The following is a 14734-nucleotide window of genomic DNA, read 5'->3' as shown; positions in this document are numbered from 1 at the left end:
CTTTCAGTTTTTATGCAAAAAAAAGAAAAAAAAAATTGTTTTCAAATATAGGGGGTAAAGCTCAGTGGTAGAGCATTTGACTGCAGATCAAGAGGTCCTTGGTTCAACTCTGAGTGCCCCCTGTATGCACTTTTTCAACAGATTAAACATGCTTTTTACCTATATGTTCATGGAAGTTTTAGAACCATATAAAGTTGAATTCATGTTTATGTACTTTCTTAATTTGAATACTATTTAAGAAAAGTAGCAAAAAGATCATGTTGATGTGCCTTCTTAATATGAAAACAACTTAAGAAATGTAGGAACATGCTTGAGAAATTTTGTCTGAAATGAAAGCTACAAAAGATACATGTGGCACATTGGTAGAATCTAAACCCAAGAACTGACTTGTAAAATAAAAATACCTTTGTGTTTCTTTGTACTTTTTGAATTAATGAACTCTGTTTAACAAAGTAAAATGCACATCAAAGCAATAAAAAGTCACCACAATATAAAACTGTGTAAAAATCTTTCAGGTTTTATGCAAAAAAAAAAAAGTTTTTGTTTTCAAATATAGGGGGTATAGCTCAGTGGTAGAGCATTTGACTGCAGATTAAGAGGTCCTTGGTTCGACTCCGAGTTCCCCCTGTGGACACTTTTTTACCTTTATGTTCATGAAAGTTTTAGAACCATATGAAGTTGAATTCATATTTATGTACTTTCCTAATGTGGATTCTGATTAAGAAATGTAGCAAAAAGATCATGTTGATGTGCCTTCTTAATATGAAAACAACTTAAGAAATGTATCAAAATGCTTGAGAAATTTTGTCTGAAATGAAAGCTACAAAAGATACATGTGGCACATTGGTAGAATCTAAACCCAAGAAATGACTTGTAAAATAAAAATACCTTTGTGTTTCTTTGTACTTTTTGGATTAATGAACTCTGTTTAACAAAGTAAAATACACATCAAAGTAATAAAAAGTCACCACAATGTAAAACTGTGTAAAAATCTTTCAGTTTTTATGCAAAAAAAAAGAAAAAAAATTTTGTTTTCAAATATAGGGGGTAAAGCTCAGTGGTAGAGCATTTGACTGCAGATCAAGAGGTCCTTGGTTCAACTCTGAGTGCCCCCTGTATGCACTTTTTCAACAGATTAAACATGCTTTTTACCTATATGTTCATGGAAGTTTTAGAACCATATAAAGTTGAATTCATGTTTATGTACTTTCTTAATTTGAATACTATTTAAGAAAAGTAGCAAAAAGATCATGTTGATGTGCCTTCTTAATATGAAAACAACTTAAGAAATGTAGGAACATGCTTGAGAAATTTTGTCTGAAATGAAAGCTACAAAAGATTCATGTGGCACATTGGTAGAATCTAAACCCAAGAAATGACTTGTAAAATAAAAATACCTTTGTGTTTCTTTGTACTTTTTGAATTAATGAACTCTGTTTAACAAAGTAAAATGCCCATCAAAGTAATAAAAAGTCACCACAATGTAAAACTGTGTAAAAATCTTTCAGGTTTTATGCAAAAAAAAAAAGTTTTTGTTTTCAAATATAGGGGGTATATCTCAGTGGTAGAGCATTTGACTGCAGATCAAGAGGTCCTTGGTTCGTCTCCGAGTGCCCCCTGTGGACACTTTTTCAACAGATTAAACATGCCTTTTTAACTTTATGTTCATGAAAGTTTTAGAACCATATGAAGTTGAATTCATATTTATGTACTTTCCTAATGTGGATTCTGATTAAGAAATGTAGCAAAAAGATCATGTTGACGTGCCTTCTTAATATGAAAACAACTTAAGAAATGTAGGAAAATGCTCGAGAAATTTTGTCTGAAATGAAAGCTACAAAAGATACATGTGGCACATTGGTAGAATCTAAACCCAAGAAATGACTTGTAAAATAAAAATACCTTTGTTTCTTTGTACTTTTTGGATTAATGAACTCTGTTTAACAAAGTAAAATGCACATCAAAGTAATAAAAAGTCACCGCAATGTAAAACTGTGTAAAAATCTTTCAGTTTTTATGCAAAAAAAAAGAAAAAAAATTTTGTTTTCAAATATAGGGGGTAAAGCTCAGTGGTAGAGCATTTGACTGCAGATCAAGAGGTCCTTGGTTCAACTCCGAGTGCCCCCTGTATGCACTTTTTCAACAGATTAAACATGCTTTTTTACCTATATGTTCATGGAAGTTTTAGAACCATATGAAGTTGAATTCATGTTTATGTACTTTCTTAATTTGAATACTATTTAAGAAAAGTAGCAAAAAGATCATGTTGATGTGCCATCTTAATATGAAAACAACTTAAGAAATGTAGGAAAATGCTTGAGAAATTTTGTCTGAAAAGAAATCTACAAAAGATACATATAGCACATTGGTAGACTCTAAACCCAAGAAATGACTTGTAAAATAAAAATACTTTTGTGTTTCTTTGTACTTTTTGAATTATTGAACTCTGTTTATCAAAGTAAAATGCACATCAAGGTAATAAAAAGTCACCACAATGTAAAACTGTGTAAAAATCTTTCAGGTTTTATGCAAAAAAAAAAAAGTTTTTGTTTTCAAATATAGGGGGTATAGCTCATTGGTAGAGCATTTGACTGCAGATCAAGAGGTCTTTGGTTCAACTCCGAGTTCCCCTTGTAAGCACGTTTTTCACAGATTAAACATGCTTTTTTACCTATATGTTCATGGAAGTTTTAGAACCATATGAAGTTGATTTCATGTTTATGTACTTTCTTAATTTGAATACTATTTAAGAAAAGTAGCAAAAAGATCATGTTTATGTGCCTTCTTAAAATGAAAACAAGTTAAGAAATGTAGGAAAATGCTTGAGAAATTTTGTCTAAAAATAAATCTACAAAAGATACATATGGCACATTGGTAGACTCTAAACCCAAGAAATGACTTGTAAAATAAAAATACCTTTGTGTTTCTTTGTACTTTTTGAACTAATGAACTCTGTTTATCAAAGTAAAATGCACATCAAAGTAATAAATAGTCACCACAATGTAAAACTGTGTAAAAATCTTTCAGGTTTTATGCAAAAAAAAAAAAGTTTTTGTTTTCAAATATAGGGGGTAAAGCTCAGTGGTAGAGCATTTGACTGCAGATCAAGAGGTCCTTGGTTCAACTCTGAGTGCCCCCTGTATGCACTTTTTCAACAGATTAAACATGCTTTTTACCTATATGTTCATGGAAGTTTTAGAACCATATAAAGTTGAATTCATGTTTATGTACTTTCTTAATTTGAATACTATTTAAGAAAAGTAGCAAAAAGATCATGTTGATGTGCCTTCTTAATATGAAAACAACTTAAGAAATGTAGGAACATGCTTGAGAAATTTTGTCTGAAATGAAAGCTACAAAAGATACATGTGGCACATTGGTAGAATCTAAACCCAAGAAATGACTTGTAAAATAAAAATACCTTTGTGTTTCTTTGTACTTTTTGAATTAATGAACTCTGTTTAACAAAGTAAAATGCACATCAAAGCAATAAAAAGTCACCACAATATAAAACTGTGTAAAAATCTTTCAGGTTTTATGCAAAAAAAAAAAGTTTTTGTTTTCAAATATAGGGGGTATAGCTCAGTGGTAGAGCATTTGACTGCAGATCAAGAGGTCCTTGGTTCGACTCCGAGTGCCCCCTGTGGACACTTTTTCAACAGATTAAACATGCCTTTTTACCTTTATGTTCATGAAAGTTTTAGAACCATATGAAGTTGAATTCATATTTATGTACTTTCCTAATGTGGATTCTGATTAAGAAATGTAGCAAAAAGATCATGTTGACGTGCCTTCTTAATATGAAAACAACTTAAGAAATGTAGGAAAATGCTCGAGAAATTTTGTCTGAAATGAAAGCTACAAAAGATACATGTGGCACATTGGTAGAATCTAAACCCAAGAAATGACTTGTAAAATAAAAATACCTTTGTGTTTCTTTGTACTTTTTGGATTAATGAACTCTGTTTAACAAAGTAAAATGCACATCAAAGTAATAAAAAGTCACCACAATGTAAAACTGTGTAAAAATCTTTCAGGTTTTATGCCAAAAAAAAAAAAAGTTTTTGTTTTCAAATATAGGGGGTATAGCTCAATGGTAGAGCATTCGACAGCAGATCAAGAGGTCCTTGGTTCAACTTCGAGTGCCCCCTGTAGACACTTTTTCAACAGATTAATCATGCTTTTTTACCTAAATGTTCATGAAAGTTTTAGAACCATATGAAGTTGAATTTATGTTTATTTACTTTCTTAATGTGGATTCTGATTAAGAAATGTAGCAAAAAGATCATGTTGATGTGCCTTCTTAATATGAAAACAACTTAAGAAATGTAGGAAAATGCTTGAGAAATTTTGTCGGAAAAGAAATCTACAAAAGATAGATATGGCACATTGGTAGACTCTAAACCCAAGAAATGACTTGTAAAATAAAAATACCTTTGTGTTTCTTTGAACTTTTTGAATTAATGAACTCTGTTTAACAAATTAAAATGCACATCAAAGTAATAAAAAGTCACCACAATGTAAAACTGTGTGAAAATCTTTCAGGTTTTATGCAAAAAAAAAAGTTTTTGCTTTCAAATATAGGGGTTGTAGCTCAGTGGTAGAGCATTTGACTACAGATCAAGAGGTCCTTGGTTCAACTACGAATGCCCCCTGTATGCACTTTTTTAACAGATTAAACATGCTTTTTTACCTATATGTTCATGGAACTTTTAGAACCATATGAAGTTGAATTCATGTTTATGTACTTTCTTAATTTGAATACTATTTAAGAAAAGTAGCAAAAAGATCATGTTGATGTGCCTTCTTAAAATGAAAACAACTTAAGAAATGTAGGAAAATGCTTGAGAAATTTTGTCTAAAAATAAATCTACAAATGATACATATGGCACATTGGTAGACTCTAAACCCAAGAAATGACTTGTAAAATAAAAATACCTTTGTGTTTCTTTGTACTTTTTGAATTAATGAACTCTGTTTATCAAAGTAAAATGCACATCAAGGTAATAAAAAGTCACCATAATGTAAAACTGTGTAAAAATCTTTCAGGTTTTATGCAAAAAAAAAAAAAGGTTTTGCTTTCAAATATAGGGGGTATAGCTCAATGGTAGAGCATTTGACTGCAGATCAAGAGGTCTTTGGTTCAACTTCGAGTGCCCCCTGTTGACACTTTTTCAACAGATTAATCATGCTTTTTTACCTATATGTTCATGAAAGTTTTAGAACCATATGAAGTTGAATTTATGTTTATGTACTTTCTTAATGTGGATTCTGTTTAAGAAATGCAGTTAAAAGATCCTGTTGATGTGCCGTCTTAATATGAAAACAACTTAAGAAATGTAGGAAAATGCTTGAGAAATTTTGTCGGAAAAGAAATCTACAAAAGATACATATGGCACATTGGTAGACTCTAAACCCAAGAAATGACTTGTAAAATAAAAATACCTTTGTGTTTCTTTGTACTTTTTGAAATATTGAACTCTGTTTATCAAAGTAAAATGCACATCAAAGTAATAAAAAGTCACCACAATGTAAAACTGTGTAAAAATCGTTCAGGTTTTATGCAAAAAAAAAAAAGAAAAGTTTTTTTTTTCAAATATAGGGGGAATAGCTCAGTGGTAGAGCATTTGACTGCAGATCAAGAGGTCCTTGGTTCCACTCAGAGTGCCCCCTGTATGCACTTTTTCAACAGATTAAACATGCTTTTTTACCTGTGTTCATGGAAGTTTAAGAACCATATGAAGTAGAATTCATGTTTATGTACTTTCTTGATTTTAATACTATTTAAGTAATGTAGCAAAAAGATCATGTTGATGTGCCATCTTAATATGAAAACAACTTATGAAATGTAGGAAAATGCTTGAGAAATTTTGTCTGCAAAGAAATCTACAAAAGATACATATGGCACATTGGTAGACTCTAAACCCAAAAAATGACTTGTAAAATAAAAATATCTTTGTGTTTCTTTGTACTTTTTGAATTAATGAACTCTGTTTAACAAAGTAAAATGCACATTAAAGTAATAAAAAGTCACCACAATGTAAAACTGTGTAAAAATATTTCAGGTTTTATGCAAAAAAAAAAAAAAGATTTTGTTTTCAAATATAGGGGGTATTGTGACGGGGTGTACGGCAGAGCAAGAAGGGACAACAGGCCAAGGGATGATTCAACAGATTTATTATCAAGAACGCTGGAACAACACATGCAGGTAGATCTACAGAGTCAACAATTTGTCCAACGGAACAGATTCAGGGGCACCTCCCGATAATCCTTGTGCCAGCTAACAAAGAAATAGTCCACACGAATCCAAGGGATCCCAAAACAACGAGATATGTCCTCAGCTCAAGTCTCGCCCCGTTCGCTTCCGCAGTCACAGATGGACATGGGGTCTTGCCTCAGCTAAGAATCCCCACTCCTTCTCCTTTTAGGATCAACTCACATCTGATCTCAAAATAAGAATGGATTGTCTGAGCTCCTGGGATCCGCCCATGAAGGGGGTTAGGGGTCACACCTTCTATTCAATGGTTGGGTCCAGAAGAAGATTCTAGACTGGTGGGCTCCATGTAGTCTATGTAGTATGTACATTTGACTAGCCACGTGCTGTGAGGAAGAATGGCTATTCTTTCACTAGTGGTGTTGACAAAGCTTAATTACATTATAGCTTAGGGCTGCAAGTATTGGGGGAAGGAGACATATTGTTACAGGTGAACTCCCAGCACAAGAAAATACATAAATTACAGCTAACAGAAACCAGAGAACAGTTACATAAATGAATTAGCATATTATTCAAATACAGGACAGGGCAAAAGTACATATCATGACAGGTATAGCTCAGTGGTAGAGCATTTGACTGCAGATCAAGAGGTCTTTGGTTCAACTTCGAGTGCCCCCTGTTGACACTTTTTCAACAGATTAATCATGCTTTTTTACCTATATGTTCATGAAAGTTTTAGAACCATATGAAGTTGAATTTATGTTTATGTACTTTCTTAATGTGGATTCTGATTAAGAAATGCAGTTAAAAGATCCTGTTGATGTGCCGTCTTAATATGAAAACAACTTAAGAAATGTAGGAAAATGCTTGAGAAATTTTGTCGGAAAAGAAATCTACAAAAGATACATATGGCACATTGGTAGACTCTAAACCCAAGAAATGACTTGTAAAATAAAAATACCTTTGTGTTTCTTTGTACTTTTTGAATTAATGAAATCTGTTTATCAAAGTAAAATGCACATCAAAGTAATAAAAAGACACCATAATGTAAGACTGTGTAAAAATCTTTCAGGTTTTATGCAAAAAAAAAAAAAAGCTTTTGTTTTCAAATATAGAGGGTATAGCTCAGTGGTAGAGCATTTGACTGCAGATCAAGAGGTCTTTGGTTCAACTCCGAGTGCCCCCTGTAGACACTTTTTTAACAGATTAAACATGCCTTTTTACCTATATGTTCATGGAAGTTTTAGAACCATATGAAGTTGAATTCATGTTTATGTACTTTCTTAATGTGGATTCTGATTAAGAAATGTAGCAAAAAGATCATGTTGATGTGCCTTCTTAATATGAAAACAACCTAAGAAATGTAGGAAAATGCTTGAGAAATTTTGTCTGAAAAGAAATCTACAAAATATACATATGGCACATTGGTAGACTCTAAACCCAGGAAATGACTTGTAAAATAAGAATACCTTTGTGTTTCTTTGTACTTTTTGAAATATTGAACTCTGTTTATCAAAGTAAAATGCACATCAAAGTAATAAAAAGTCACCACAATGTAAAACTGTGTAAAAATCGTTCAGGTTTTATGCAAAAAAAAAAAGAAAAGTTTTTTTTTTCAAATATAGGGGGAATAGCTCAGTGGTAGAGCATTTGACTGCAGATCAAGAGGTCCTTGGTTCCACTCAGAGTGCCCCCTGTATGCACTTTTTCAACAGATTAAACATGCTTTTTTACCTGTGTTCATGGAAGTTTAAGAACCATATGAAGTAGAATTCATGTTTATGTACTTTCTTGATTTTAATACTATTTAAGTAATGTAGCAAAAAGATCATGTTGATGTGCCATCTTAATATGAAAACAACTTATGAAATGTAGGAAAATGCTTGAGAAATTTTGTCTGCAAATAAATCTACAAAAGATACATATGGCACATTGGTAGACTCTAAACCCAAAAAATGACTTGTAAAATAAAAATATCTTTGTGTTTCTTTGTACTTTTTGAATTAATGAACTCTGTTTAACAAAGTAAAATGCACATTAAAGTAATAAAAAGTCACCACAATGTAAAACTGTGTAAAAATATTTCAGGTTTTATGCAAAAAAAAAAAAAGATTTTGTTTTCAAATATAGGGGGTATTGTGACGGGGTGTACGGCAGAGCAAGAAGGGACAACAGGCCAAGGGATGATTCAACAGATTTATTATCAAGAACGCTGGAACAACACATGCAGGTAGATCTACAGAGTCAACAATTTGTCCAACGGAACAGATTCAGGGGCACCTCCCGATAATCCTTGTGCCAGCTAACAAAGAAATAGTCCACACGAATCCAAGGGATCCCAAAACAACGAGATATGTCCTCAGCTCAAGTCTCGCCCCGTTCGCTTCCGCAGTCACAGATGGACATGGGGTCTTGCCTCAGCTAAGAATCCCCACTCCTTCTCCTTTTAGGATCAACTCACATCTGATCTCAAAATAAGAATGGATTGTCTGAGCTCCTGGGATCCGCCCATGAAGGGGGTTAGGGGTCACACCTTCTATTCAATGGTTGGGTCCAGAAGAAGATTCTAGACTGGTGGGCTCCATGTAGTCTATGTAGTATGTACATTTGACTAGCCACCTGCTGTGAGGAAGAATGGCTATTCTTTCACTAGTGGTGTTGACAAAGCTTAATTACATTATAGCTTAGGGCTGCAAGTATTGGGGGAAGGAGACATATTGTTACAGGTGAACTCCCAGCACAAGAAAATACATAAATTACAGCTAACAGAAACCAGAGAACAGTTACATAAATGAATTAGCATATTATTCAAATACAGGACAGGGCAAAAGTACATATCATGACAGGTATAGCTCAGTGGTAGAGCATTTGACTGCAGATCAAGAGGTCTTTGGTTCAACTCCGAGTGCCCTCTGTAGACACTTTTTCAACAGATTAATCATGCTTTTTTACCTATATGTTCATGAAAGTTTTCGAACCATATGAAGTTGAATTCATGTTTATGTACTAATGTGGATTCTGATTAAGAAATGTAGCAAAAAGATCATGTTGATGTGCCTTCTTAATATGAAAACAACCTAAGAAATGTAGGAAAATGCTTGAGAAATTTTGTCTGAAAAGAAATCTACAAAATATACATATGGCACATTGGTAGACTCTAAACCCAGGAAATGACTTGTAAAATAAGAATACCTTTGTGTTTCTTTGTACTTTTTGAAATATTGAACTCTGTTTATCAAAGTAAAATGCACATCAAAGTAATAAAAAGTCACCACAATGTAAAACTGTGTAAAAATCGTTCAGGTTTTATGCAAAAAAAAAAAGAAAAGTTTTTTTTTTCAAATATAGGGGGAATAGCTCAGTGGTAGAGCATTTGACTGCAGATCAAGAGGTCCTTGGTTCCACTCAGAGTGCCCCCTGTATGCACTTTTTCAACAGATTAAACATGCTTTTTTACCTGTGTTCATGGAAGTTTAAGAACCATATGAAGTAGAATTCATGTTTATGTACTTTCTTGATTTTAATACTATTTAAGTAATGTAGCAAAAAGATCATGTTGATGTGCCATCTTAATATGAAAACAACTTATGAAATGTAGGAAAATGCTTGAGAAATTTTGTCTGCAAATAAATCTACAAAAGATACATATGGCACATTGGTAGACTCTAAACCCAAAAAATGACTTGTAAAATAAAAATATCTTTGTGTTTCTTTGTACTTTTTGAATTAATGAACTCTGTTTAACAAAGCAAAATGAACATTAAAGTAATAAAAAGTCACCACAATGTAAAACGGTTGAAAAATATTTCAGGTTTTATGCAAAAAAAAAAAAAGATTTTGTTTTCAAATATAGGGGGTATTGTGACGGGGTGTACGGCAGAGCAAGAAGGGACAACAGGCCAAGGGATGATTCAACAGATTTATTATCAAGAACGCTGGAACAACACATGCAGGTAGATCTACAGAGTCAACAATTTGTCCAACCGAACAGATTCAGGGGCACCTCCCGATAATCCTTGTGCCAGCTAACAAAGAAATAGTCCACACGAATCCAAGGGATCCCAAAACAACGAGATATGTCCTCAGCTCAAGTCTCGCCCCGTTCGCTTCCGCAGTCACAGATGGACATGGGGTCTTGCCTCAGCTAAGAATCCCCACTCCTTCTCCTTTTAGGATCAACTCACATCTGATCTCAAAATAAGAATGGATTGTCTGAGCTCCTGGGATCCGCCCATGAAGGGGGTTAGGGGTCACACCTTCTATTCAATGGTTGGGTCCAGAAGAAGATTCTAGACTGGTGGGCTCCATGTAGTCTATGTAGTATGTACATTTGACTAGCCACCTGCTGTGAGGAAGAATGGCTATTCTTTCACTAGTGGTGTTGACAAAGCTTAATTACATTATAGCTTAGGGCTGCAAGTATTGGGGGAAGGAGACATATTGTTACAGGTGAACTCCCAGCACAAGAAAATACATAAATTACAGCTAACAGAAACCAGAGAACAGTTACATAAATAAATTAGCATATTATTCAAATACAGGACAGGGCAAAAGTACATATCATGACAGGTATAGCTCAGTGGTAGAGCATTTGACTGCAGATCAAGAGGTCCTTGGTTCAACTCCGAGTGCCCTCTGTAGACACTTTTTCAACAGATTAATCATGCTTTTTTACCTATATGTTCATGAAAGTTTTCGAACCATATGAAGTTGAATTCATGTTTATGTACTTTCCTAATGTGGATTCTGATTAAGAAATGTAGCAAAAAGATCATGTTGATGTGCCTTCTTAATATGAAAACAACCTAAGAAATGTAGGAAAATGCTTGAGAAATTTTGTCTGAAAAGAAATCTACAAAAGATACATATGGCACATTGGTAGACTCTAAACCCAGGAAATGACTTGTAAAATAAAAATACCTTTGTGTTTCTTTGTACTTTTTGAATTATTGAACTCTGTTTATCAAAGTAAAATGCACATCAAAGTAATAAAAAGTCACCACAATGTAAAACTGTGTAAAAATATTTCAGGTTTTATGCAAAAAAAAAAAAAGATTTTGTTTTCAAATATAGGGGGTATTGTGACGGGGTGTACGGCAGAGCAAGAAGGGACAACAGGCCAAGGGATGATTCAACAGATTTATTATCAAGATCGCTGGAACAACACATGCAGGTAGATCTACAGAGTCAACAATTTGTCCAACGGAACAGATTCAGGGGCACCTCCCGATAATCCTTGTGCCAGCTAACAAAGAAATAGTCCACACGAATCCAAGGGATCCCAAAACAACGAGATATGTCCTCAGCTCAAGTCTCGCCCCGTTCGCTTCCGCAGTCACAGATGGACATGGGGTCTTGCCTCAGCTAAGAATCCCCACTCCTTCTCCTTTTAGGATCAACTCACATCTGATCTCAAAATAAGAATGGATTGTCTGAGCTCCTGGGATCCGCCCATGAAGGGGGTTAGGGGTCACACCTTCTATTCAATGGTTGGGTCCAGAAGAAGATTCTAGACTGGTGGGCTCCATGTAGTCTATGTAGTATGTACATTTGACTAGCCACCTGCTGTGAGGAAGAATGGCTATTCTTTCACTAGTGGTGTTGACAAAGCTTAATTACATTATAGCTTAGGGCTGCAAGTATTGGGGGAAGGAGACATATTGTTACAGGTGAACTCCCAGCACAAGAAAATACATAAATTACAGCTAACAGAAACCAGAGAACAGTTACATAAATGAATTAGCATATTATTCAAATACAGGACAGGGCAAAAGTACATATCATGACAGGTATAGCTCAGTGGTAGAGCATTTGACTGCAGATCAAGAGGTCCTTGGTTCAACTCCGAGTGCCCTCTGTAGACACTTTTTCAACAGATTAATCATGCTTTTTTACCTATATGTTCATGAAAGTTTTCGAACCATATGAAGTTGAATTCATGTTTATGTACTTTCCTAATGTGGATTCTGATTAAGAAATGTAGCAAAAAGATCATGTTGATGTGCCTTCTTAATATGAAAACAACCTAAGAAATGTAGGAAAATGCTTGAGAAATTTTGTCTGAAAAGAAATCTACAAAAGATACATATGGCACATTGGTAGACTCTAAACCCAGGAAATGACTTGTAAAATAAAAATACCTTTGTGTTTCTTTGTACTTTTTGAATTATTGAACTCTGTTTATCAAAGTAAAATGCACATCAAAGTAATAAAAAGTCACCACAATGTAAAACTGTGTAAAAATCGTTCAGGTTTTATGCAAAAAAAAAAAAGAAAAGTTTTTTTTTCAAATATAGGGGGAATAGCTCAGTGGTAGAGCATTTGACTGCAGATCAAGAGGTCCTTGGTTCCACTCAGAGTGCCCCCTGTATGCACTTTTTCAACAGATTAAACATGCTTTTTTACCTGTGTTCATGGAAGTTTAAGAACCATATGAAGTAGAATTCATGTTTATGTACTTTCTTGATTTTAATACTATTTAAGTAATGTAGCAAAAAGATCATGTTGATGTGCCATCTTAATATGAAAACAACTTATGAAATGTAGGAAAATGCTTGAGAAATTTTGTCTGCAAAGAAATCTACAAAAGATACATATGGCACATTGGTAGACTCTAAACCCAAGAAATGACTTGTAAAATAAAAATATCTTTGTGTTTCTTTGTACTTTTTGAATTAATGAACTCTGTTTAACAAAGTAAAATGCACATTAAAGTAATAAAAAGTCACCACAATGTAAAACTGTGTAAAAATATTTCAGGTTTTATGCAAAAAAAAAAAAGATTTTGTTTTCAAATATAGGGGGTATTGTGACGGGGTGTACGGCAGAGCAAGAAGGGACAACAGGCCAAGGGATGATTCAACAGATTTATTATCAAGAACGCTGGAACAACACATGCAGGTAGATCTACAGAGTCCACAATTTGTCCAACGGAACAGATTCAGGGGCACCTCCCGATAATCCTTGTGCCAGCTAACAAAGAAATAGTCCACACGAATCCAAGGGATCCCAAAACAACGAGATATGTCCTCAGCTCAAGTCTCGCCCCGTTCGCTTCCGCAGTCACAGATGGACATGGGGTCTTGCCTCAGCTAAGAATCCCCACTCATTCTCCTTTTAGGATCAACTCACATCTGATCTCAAAATAAGAATGGATTGTCTGAGCTCCTGGGATCCGCCCATGAAGGGGGTTAGGGGTCACACCTTCTATTCAATGGTTGGGTCCAGAAGAAGATTCTAGACTGGTGGGCTCCATGTAGTCTATGTAGTATGTACATTTGACTAGCCACCTGCTGTGAGGAAGAATGGCTATTCTTTCACTAGTGGTGTTGACAAAGCTTAATTACATTATAGCTTAGGGCTGCAAGTATTGGGGGAAGGAGACATATTGTTACAGGTGAACTCCCAGCACAAGAAAATACATGAATTACAGCTAACAGAAACCAGAGAACAGTTACATAAATGAATTAGCATATTATTCAAATACAGGACAGGGCAAAAGTACATATCATGACAGGTATAGCTCAGTGGTAGAGCATTTGACTGCAGATCAAGAGGTCTTTGGTTCAACTTCGAGTGCCCCCTGTTGACACTTTTTCAACAGATTAATCATGCTTTTTTACCTATATGTTCATGAAAGTTTTAGAACCATATGAAGTTGAATTTATGTTTATGTACTTTCTTAATGTGGATTCTGATTAAGAAATGCTGTTAAAAGATCCTGTTGATGTGCCGTCTTAATATGAAAACAACTTAAGAAATGTAGGAAAATGCTTGAGAAATTTTGTCGGAAAAGAAATCTACAAAAGATACATATGGCACATTGGTAGACTCTAAACCCAAGAAATGACTTGTAAAATAAAAATACCTTTGTGTTTCTTTGTACTTTTTGAATTAATGAAATCTGTTTATCAAAGTAAAATGCACATCAAAGTAATAAAAAGACACCATAATGTAAGACTGTGTAAAAATCTTTCAGGTTTTATGCAAAAAAAAAAGCTTTTGTTTTCAAATATAGGGGGTATAGCTCAGTGGTAGAGCATTTGACTGCAGATCAAGAGGTCCTTGGTTCAACTCCGAATGCCCCCTGTAGACACTTTTTTAACAGATTAAACATGCCTTTTTACCTATATGTTCATGGAAGTTTTAGAACCATATGAAGTTGAATTCATGTTTATGTACTTTCTTAATGTGGATTCTGATTAAGAAATGTAGCAAAAAGATCATGTTGATGTGCCTTCTTAATATGAAAACAACCTAAGAAATGTAGGAAAATGCTTGAGAAATTTTGTCTGAAAAGAAATCTACAAAATATACATATGGCACATTGGTAGACTCTAAACCCAGGAAATGACTTGTAAAATAAGAATACCTTTGTGTTTCTTTGTACTTTTTGAAATATTGAACTCTGTTTATCAAAGTAAAATGCACATCAAAGTAATAAAAAGTCACCACAATGTAAAACTGTGTAAAAATCGTTCAGGTTTTATGCAAAAAAAAAAAGAAAAGTTTTTTCTTTCA

At 34.0% G+C, this 14734-nt stretch overlaps 3 non-coding genes across 3 annotated transcripts; all 3 read left to right on the top strand.

The window, feature by feature from the left end:
- Nucleotides 1-555: 555 nt before the first annotated feature.
- On the top strand, nt 556-627 carry TRNAC-GCA (transfer RNA cysteine (anticodon GCA)). The gene has a single exon. It is a non-coding gene; the product is annotated as a tRNA-Cys (tRNA).
- A 2944-nt stretch (nt 628-3571) lies between these two features.
- On the top strand, nt 3572-3643 carry TRNAC-GCA (transfer RNA cysteine (anticodon GCA)). Its single transcript has one exon. It is a non-coding gene; the product is annotated as a tRNA-Cys (tRNA).
- A 10587-nt stretch (nt 3644-14230) lies between these two features.
- TRNAC-GCA (transfer RNA cysteine (anticodon GCA)) lies at nt 14231-14302 on the top strand. The gene has a single exon. It is a non-coding gene; the product is annotated as a tRNA-Cys (tRNA).
- The last annotated feature ends 432 nt before the right edge of the window (nt 14303-14734 follow it).

Source organism: Ranitomeya imitator, chromosome 1, assembly GCF_032444005.1.
Source record: "Ranitomeya imitator isolate aRanImi1 chromosome 1, aRanImi1.pri, whole genome shotgun sequence".
Lineage (NCBI taxonomy): Eukaryota > Metazoa > Chordata > Amphibia > Anura > Dendrobatidae > Ranitomeya > Ranitomeya imitator.
The sequence above is the reverse complement of the archived record's forward strand: the minus strand, read 5'-3'. Positions and strand labels throughout refer to the sequence as shown.